The sequence below is a fragment of the Littorina saxatilis genome, linkage group LG7, assembly GCF_037325665.1.
Source record: "Littorina saxatilis isolate snail1 linkage group LG7, US_GU_Lsax_2.0, whole genome shotgun sequence".
Lineage (NCBI taxonomy): Eukaryota > Metazoa > Mollusca > Gastropoda > Littorinimorpha > Littorinidae > Littorina > Littorina saxatilis.
Window position 1 is genome coordinate 23,834,801 of NC_090251.1, and position 8,889 is coordinate 23,843,689.

An 8,889-nucleotide genomic window follows, 5' to 3' on the forward strand; every position below is an offset into this window, starting at 1 on the left:
ATTCTTGTCCAAAACATGGAGGTCACAGCGTAGCTATCGAAGACGATGGTGATATTTAGGCGCTTATTTCCTGTGTCTACCGTTACTGATGACGAATTTACGAGAAAGTAAGTACCAATGCTTGCTCATTTTATTCGTGTTCCATCATATCATGGTGTATGCTGATGATTTTGAAGTGTAAGCACGGTGAGAATCGAGGCTGTCATGTCGAGGATTTCACACTCGCCTTCGCTCATCCGAAGCTTGGATTGAATAACATGCGGGATACCAGACGGTTTTGTCGCGGTTTCTTGAAAATGCTGGTAACTAAGCATTGATCAGCGTGTGGTGTCTGAGTTGTGTGCTATTTACGTCTATGGATTATGCTTGGGGTAGGTTGTGAGAAGTCACTGAACGTGGAGGATCGATTTGATTGTATGTGACGGTTCGATTTCCCTGTGGCTTGGATCTTCATCACACACAGCAGCAAGAGCGAGCGTGCGAGGAGGGTGAGTTAGAGTGCATTGTCGGGGTACCCCCTCTTCTCTTTTTACACCCTCCGATCCACAATTACAAACATGAAAAGCGGAGCCTACCAGTGAGGCTCAAGATCCTCGTTGAATTTCTCTACTGCAGTGCTTCTCTTCGATCCCACCCCTTACTGAAGAACGCCAAGTATTTGCTGCTCGATGTGTGCACTGTGCGGTGAAATGAGATCGGGGCCTTGTCTCCGACTGAACACAGGGGGAAAGGCCGGGGTGTTTATCACCAATCCCCCCAAACCCCCAAAATAGAACAAGCTGCGGCGTAGATCGCGATCTTCCGTCTCTGCGAGTTTTCACAAGAGATTTTGCTTTTGACTTAGCACTCTGGCCTACCCACAAGTTGGCACTCGGTTAGCTGTATGAGCATCAGTGAATTATTGCGGGAACGGCAAGCAAATTTCTTCAGGCAAAATGGCATAAGCTTAGCCGAGTCCCTCTGTTGGTGTCTTGAAGAATCAGCTGGCTCCAGTAAAAAGTGAAGGCATCAAATACTGTATTTTGATATCATTATTATTATTATTATTGGTTCAGTCGACTGCTTCCCTTAGTTCTATTGCTGAGCAGTAGTCTATCTGTTCTGACTGTTGTAGTACTTGTACATTGACTGAAGCATTATGAGAAATTGTATGAAAGCTACAAAAGAAAATATTTCCTGTACATGTTTAGTATCTGTGGTTGCATCACTGCACACTGACAGGCACTGAATGTGCTTCAGTGCAGCTGCACCCTGCTCTGAGTGTTACAATGAAACCCCTTTTAGTTTTAGAATGAAAAATGTGAGGAAATCACATCATATAAGAACAAAAACTGAAAGAGGAGCACTCCTAAAATTGGGGATAACTTACAAACGTTTATGAAAAGTGTAGTACAAAGCAGCGTCTTGTTGTATTGTGATATCATGGCCGGGAACGCAGAAGAAGAAGTATTGTGATATATATATATATATATATATATATATATATATATATATATATATAACAAAATCAAGGAAAAGAAAAGCCAAACAAAGAATGTCAAGTGGCAGCCCAAATTTTATAAATTATGGCTTGGCACTTCTGACGTGTTTACACATTGGCTTTCTGAAGTCATTGCTATTGTTATAGTGCACATCCAGCATATAATAAGTTATAACTACTGCAAAAGAACAAACTGTAAATGAAACTGTTAATGATTAGTTTGTAAACATAATCACTGTTTTCAAGTGCAGATGATGAAATTCAGAAACAAATATTCTTCAGTCAGTAGAGGTACCCAGGAGAATAGACAATGTTCGGAAATAACTCGGTCAAGTTTCTGTGATTTTTCGTAGGGTTGCTTTTCCTCGTTTTTACATTTAGTCAAGTTTTGACTAAATGTTTTAACATAGACTGAGAGGGGGGAATCGAGACGAGGGTCGTGGTGTCTGTGTGTGTGTGTGTGTGTGTAGAGCGATTCAGACTAAACTACTGGGCCGATCTTTATGAAATTTGACATGAGAGTTTCTGGGTATGATATCCCCGGACGTTTTTTTTCATTTTTTCGATAAATACCTTTGATGACGTCATATCCGGCTTTTTGTAAAAGTTGAGGCGGCACTGTCACACCCTCATTTTTCAATTAAATTGATTGAAATTTTGGCAAAGCAATCTTCGACGAAGGCCGGGGTTTGGTATTGCATTTCAGCTTGGTGGCTTAAAAACTAATGAGTGAGTTTGGTCATTAAAAATCGGAAACTTGTAATTAAAATTATTTTTGTATTAAACGATCCAAAAACAATTTCATCTTATTCTTCGTCATTTTCTGATTCCAAAAACATATACATATGTTATATTTGGATTAAAAACAATCTCTAAAAATTAAAAATATAAAAATTATGATCAAAATTAAATTTCCGAAATCGATTTACAAACTATTTCATCTTATTCCTTGTCGGTTCCTGATTCCAAAAACATATAGATATGATATGTTTGGATTAAAAACACGCTCAGAAAGTTAAAACGAAGAGAGGTACAGTAAAGCGTGCTATGAAGCACAGCGCAACCGCTGCCGCGCCAAACAGGCTCGTCACTTTCACTGCCTTTTGCACTAGCGGCGGACTACGTTCAGTTTCATTCTGTGAGTTCCACAGCTTGACTAAATGTAGTAATTTCGCCTTACGCGACTTGTTTTATTTGCGATCCCATAGTAACACTGAGGCGAGCTACATGTGACATTGTAGGCCAATCATTAGCGCACAGTGTGAATGGATGATTCAGGAAGTCTTTTGACACATTTTTGGTGTCCCGGACATGATGAACATGATGAACGTTATATATTTTAAGACCAGTTCCAACTGACCTATTGTCTTCTGTGTCTGTGAACAACACTTACAAATACATTTACAATACATAACATTCAGAGATTCACATGCCCCAATGATTTACGGACCTTGAATGTTATGAAACGACATTCACAACAGACATAGTAATGACAAGATGAGAGATAACTGAACTTTGGTTGAAGTTTGGTTCCTTGTTACTGTTAGATGGCTGGGGAGGATGGGAATTCTTTAACTGTTGGAGTTATGTATACTTCATCCATGTGAAAAGAATACAATTAATGCTCTGAAGATCCTTGCATTGCCATGGTTGGTGTGACATTTTTAGGAGAATTAATTTTGTTTCGTACATTCCCTGCAAGCTGGTCACGATACATGGTAATTGGTATTCCCGATAATTTTGGTAATTGGAAAACATGGGTTTCGTTTGTATGTAGTTTCTTTTATTTGAAGGATCTGTGGTTGTGGTATTCCGTAGTTGGTCACATCTCTGCTTGGAAAGTGACGAAAAGGTTGACTAGAAATATATATAATACAACAGTGCACATATTTAGATAATGCATCATGTATTTTGAAGAAAAAAAAAGGAAATATCATCTGCTTATGTGAGTGTGAGTGTCCATGTTGTTCTTGTGAAATCTGTTTGTTCCGGTTGGATGTTGTAAAGTTAACCTAGTGATAGGACTGATAGGGATAGTTTAGGGTTCATATGCATGGGCTGATCAGTCTAAGTTGCACTTGCAATGTGATTTTAATGGCAGTGCCACAGTAGCTGGTGCTGCTGTTGCATTAGCACAGGAACTAAATCCAGTCGGTTGCATCATAATTAAAATGGCATTGCCACAACTTAGCTAGTACTGGTTCAGTATCAGCAGGCTTTTTTTGGTCAAGCACACGGAATGTTTATTCCTTCCATCACTCAGCCCCTTGGCAAACGTTGACAGTTATGCATAAGCTCCTTGGAGTATTTTTCTATCATTTCCCAAGGTGATCGTTTTCACTCAACAAGTGCCAAGGAGGAGGGGAAGGCAAGGGGAAAAGAGCGAGAGTTCAGCCACTTACCTTGGCTCAGTTGAGGAAAACATCTGTTAGTAATTTGCCGGCATTGGATTGTAATTCTAGATGTGCCATAGAGAGAGAGAAGGGGCTGTGGGTTGGTAGCAACACACGTCAAGTCTTGGCTGGGCTGACGCACATTGAGACAAAAACAAGGGGAGGGGGCTTTGCCAATGATGTGCACATATCATATCCATCATGTTGTGTTGTTGTGAAGATGGGGATACAGTGATGAGACTTCTCAGTATTTATACTGAATTCCGTATTTTTGAAGGTCCCAGGGGTCATTCTCAAGATTCCTGAAAATCCGTTGAGAAAATATTAGGGTATATATAGATGTTATAAGGTACGGGTCAAATGGAAAGAAGGCACTGACATTACATGTGACAACTGTAAAGCATGTGACCAAAGTGAAAGACCAGCTTACCAACCAGTCATTTGGCTCGATGGTAAGACAATCTCTCTCTCTCTCTCTCTCTCTCAGACTCTCTCTTTCTCTCTCTCATATTTTATTTTTGTTTCTTTTCAGTTTCATTATCGTCCATTTTTCTGCTCTGTTTTAATGTTGTTGTTGTTGGGGGGTTGGGTAGTTTTTTGTTTTTTTCCCCGAATTTTAAATTTAGGTATGTTTTAACGGTTTTTATTGCATTTTGTTGTTTTTAGTAGATTTTATATGATTTCAGTATTTTTCAATTTTCTGTGGTCTCATGTCTGGGATAAGGGGGAGGAACTTCAGCTTGAAAGTTCTGGGAAGAATTGAAGCAGTAAGCTGCATGGTTCTAAAGGAACAAGTCACCTGGAGGCAGTTTTCTGTTCCTCCCTTCACGCCCCTCCTCAGCCTGTTTGTTCCTGCTAAGCCCCCCCAAAAAAGTAGATGTGGTTAAGGTAACATAGCCAAAAAAAATAGGGTAGGAAGGTAGGCAATCACTTTTTTTTTTAAAACTTTTTTTTCTAATGTATACAAATTAAACTTACTTGACAGGGAAATAAGTGTGCGACTCGAGCGCTTTCGCTTTCATTGCGTTTTCTGCACTCGTTTTATTTTCATTTTTTGTTGTTGACAAATGTAATAAAAAGTTATAGGGTCGGCCCCTAAAAATATGGTAGGTCGGGTGACCGTAACCACGCCTATTTTTTTTTTAGGCCTAACACCTTTTAGTTGTCTGATCTCCTGTATTTGTTGGTTTCATTTAATTTTTGGTGTTTTGTTTATGAACTGCTGTATTACTATTAGAAAGAGAGAAAGAAGAGTACGTATGGCATTGTGGTGTTGCACTTTTGTGATTTGTATCTTTCTCAAATGCTTTGATTTTTTTTAATATATAATATATATATAATAAAAGGTAAACATAAAACACTATTAAGTGTAAATGGTAACTGTGTATCGTTGGCTAAACACATAAATTAGGAGAAAAAAGTTCGAAATGTATGTAAAGTTGCATCAATTGCAAAGTCATGATACAATTACAATAGTGTGACTGGATTAATTTTTGTTGTTGCATCCTTGTTTAAATTTTAATGGTATAATTTTAAAAATGTGGCTTATAATTTGCTTATGCTGATTTTTTTTAAATAGAAAAGTAAACAAAAATTACAAACTAGCTTTGGTGTCTGAGAAATAATAGTGTGAAGGCTGCCTGACATAGGCAGCAGAAGTAGTTAGCAGTGAGGCAGAAATACAAGGTAGAGTTCTGTTAGAAAGTTAGAAATAGATGGCAAAGTTGTGAGCAGAACAGGAGAAATGTTCGCGGCTTCTGAGAGAAAGCAATGGGGAGAGTTATCAGACAGGAGAGTGATAGGGAGGGGGTCAAGTTCCACTGACAACAAGAGTGCTCTGGCAGAAATCCTGCAGCCTGATTTCAGGGCATTTTGCAGGGCAAACCTTTCTTCATGCCCCAGCTAGTACAGCTACAAGCTGAAGCCTTGGGTACAACTTGGAGTCAGTGCCAGCTTTGCTTTGTGTTAATTCGTCGTTTTTAACTACTCTAGTTCCAAGTGTGTCAGCTCTGTTGTTGTTTTTTTCTCATTTTTTTTGTTTATTCAGCAGTGATTTGTGCTGTCTTTGCCTACTCTTTTGTGACCTTTGAAAGTTTGCAAATGTTAAAGCATACTTTATGAATATTAGAGGTCTCAACACAGGAATACAATTAGTGATTATTTGGCATGTCTGCTCATTTGTCATATTTTTGTGTTCAACTTAAGATTGGGTTGCTGTGGGTGATTTGGTTTGTTTTGCACAAGGTTATTGCAGTTAGGTGTCAACAGTTTATAGCCATATTATTTACCCTGTCAAGTGTATTTGGGACTGATACTTGATGCTGGCAGTACTGATCAGGTACTTGATGGTAGGGCCGAAATGTAGACCTGTATATTTTAGCATCTAATTCCGCAGGACAGGTACCACATCAGTGCCACAGGTATAATTTGACGTGTATGTTGTTTTCTTTTAGTTTACAAAATCTTGCATAAAGACATATATTTGTACCCATTAGGTTTTGATTCCTTTAATCATTTAAGCTCATATTTTTTCCATAATGTTTGCATGAATATTTCTGACTAAGTGAAATGAGTTAACTCCCTTACCCACCACATGCACACCAAACCTCATGACCCCATAAAATGCAAGTTTGTTTTTCTTCTTCAAAGTCAAAGCCGCGTATCTCCACTGAGTTTTAGAGGCAGAGTTTTAGTCGCATAGACGGGCGTTTGTCTACCGAGTGTACAAGTTTTTGAAAGGTACACAAAAGGGTAACCTAAATCTGCTCAACACGCGCCGTGGCCTACATAATCATCACGCCTTTCATGCCGTCTCAATGGAAAAGACAACCTGATACACACACACCCTCTTTGCCAACGTCCGTTTGTAAAGGCAGCCAGCAAGTTACACTGCACACTTTTCTTTATAACAAAGACCTACATTTTCTCCACTTACATCCTCTAAGAGTTCTTCAATTTGCATAAAAAATATAAAGATTAGAACACGAAGACTTAAAGGATGAATGTTGAAATGTTAAAAAATGTGGAAGAAAGAGACTTGAGAAGAGAGATCTAGCTTGCAAGGTTTTATTAAATAAGAAAGTAGAAGGAAAGTTTATTTCTTTGAAATGTTTTTGCCCATGGATAGGTGATCCTTCTTTTCGATGGTTAATTTTTGTTGTTGTCTATTTTTGTAGAAACAACGAAAGTGCTGGTGCACTGTTTCAAACAAACGGTTTGGAGGATAGCTGAGTCGAACACCAATTTAAAAAACAAAACACTCGGTGTCTGATCTTAAAAAAAAAATTAAAAAAAAGCTGAATCTGCAATGTTCTTTTCTTTTTGTATATTTTGTGTTCTTCCATATATTTTCACTTTAATGCAGCATGATAATAGATTATTTCTATGTAACTTTACTTTGAGGCATCCTGGAAAGTCTTGGCATGGGCGCATGCAGCTTAGGCTGAATTATGCAGACATTCTCCCTGAGAGATTGGTGTTGCCAAAGTCAGAATAATGTGCAGCTGACTTTTCAGCACTAATCTTAGCAGCACGTCTGTGGCACAGAGTGCGGCCTGTCTCTTGGAGTTGAGGATGGCTGCCAAGTGGGCTGCTTGCTACTTGCACACAGCAAGGAGAGCTTGCCTGGCTCCATTTCTTTTTTTCTTTCTCTTTTCTCCTTCAACATTCCTCCTGATGTGTTAATGTTGGATAGCGTAGAACCTTGGTCCACGGTAGTCTGCTCTTTGATTCTGTAACTGTGACGTAACCTCTGAATTATGCAAGAGAGAATTATTAATAAGAGCATGCAGTACCGCGAAATCGAACGTTCTTTGTGCTCATGTTCATTGTCACAGATAGTTTCAGAACCGGCATAAGTTAATTTGTGTAGTTGTGGACAAAAATGATGTTTAAATTTGAAATCGAGAACTCCGACTCTCAATCCTCATCCCACAAGTTGCATGCATGTACAGTGGAGCCTGTCTGAAAGAACACCGCCCGCGCCACTTGAGAGTGTCCCCACATTGCAGGTGGCCTGTCGTGACAGGTATTATTATATGTTGGACATAACATACTAAGGGACGGCTGAAGGTGTCCGTTATTGAGAGGTGGCCTTACATCGCATGCACCACTGTAACATTTTCACAGTTGATTTGTCACGAATGTAGCACTAAACCTGTGTTTCCGTGGCCTGAATGCGATTTGGGGGGATGCCCCTTTGACCGTGGCTAACTCAGCAAGTGGAGTGTCACCGAGAGAAAGAGACCCCCACCTCCCAAATCTCTCGTGTCTCGATCGCCTCTACCCGACCGCCCCGTCTTTGAAGGGATGACCTCTTGCCTGTGATCATCACAGGTGAGTGTCTTCGACTCGAGAGACCGATTGCCTCCACGACCGTAGTACGGGCGCTCGAAACGCGGTTTAATCAATGATCCGAGGGTAAGTGGTACAGGCGCTAGACCGTCGGGACTTCATTTAAAGCCGTAATAATGAGTAGGGGAAGGAAGTTTGACATGCGCATAACATCGGTTCTTTCATACAGAAAGCTAACTTGGCTGTTGGAATCGGATCAAGTCTGGACGTTAGAGAAAGCGAGAGAGGGCGGTCGCTGTTGTGGAGAGTAAGGATTACAGCCGCTCGAAACAACACGTTGGAAATATTTTATATTTGACGGAAAGGGCGTTAGGTAAAACTTGCATACAGTTTTATTTAAGGGGTGTTAGAGAGTGCTAGAAACACTGATTAACAAGTCGCGTAAGGGGAAATAACAGCATTTAGTCAAGCTGTCGAACTCACAGAATGAAACTGATCGCACATACTGGTAGTTTCGTCAGTCCACCGTTCGTGGCAAAGGCAGTGAAATCGACAAGCCATGCAGAATAGTGCGGTAGGATAACACGCTTTTCTGTATCTCTATTCTTTTTAGCTTACTGAGTTTGTTTTTAATCCAAACATATCATATCTATATGATTTTGGAATCAGGGACCGACAAGGAATAAGATGAAATTGTTTCTAAATCGATTTCGGAAAAATAAT

General features: G+C 39.7%; 1 protein-coding gene across 2 annotated transcripts in view; it reads left to right on the plus strand.

The window, feature by feature from the left end:
- The window catches only part of LOC138970983 (collagen alpha-1(III) chain-like), a 128,220-nt gene continuing 119,331 nt past the window's right edge, over nt 1-8,889 (plus strand). For both annotated transcript variants that reach the window (XM_070343566.1, XM_070343567.1), the window contains exon 1: nt 1-107. The gene's annotated coding sequence lies outside the window, so the exon portion shown is untranslated. The remainder of the gene's footprint in view (nt 108-8,889) is intronic.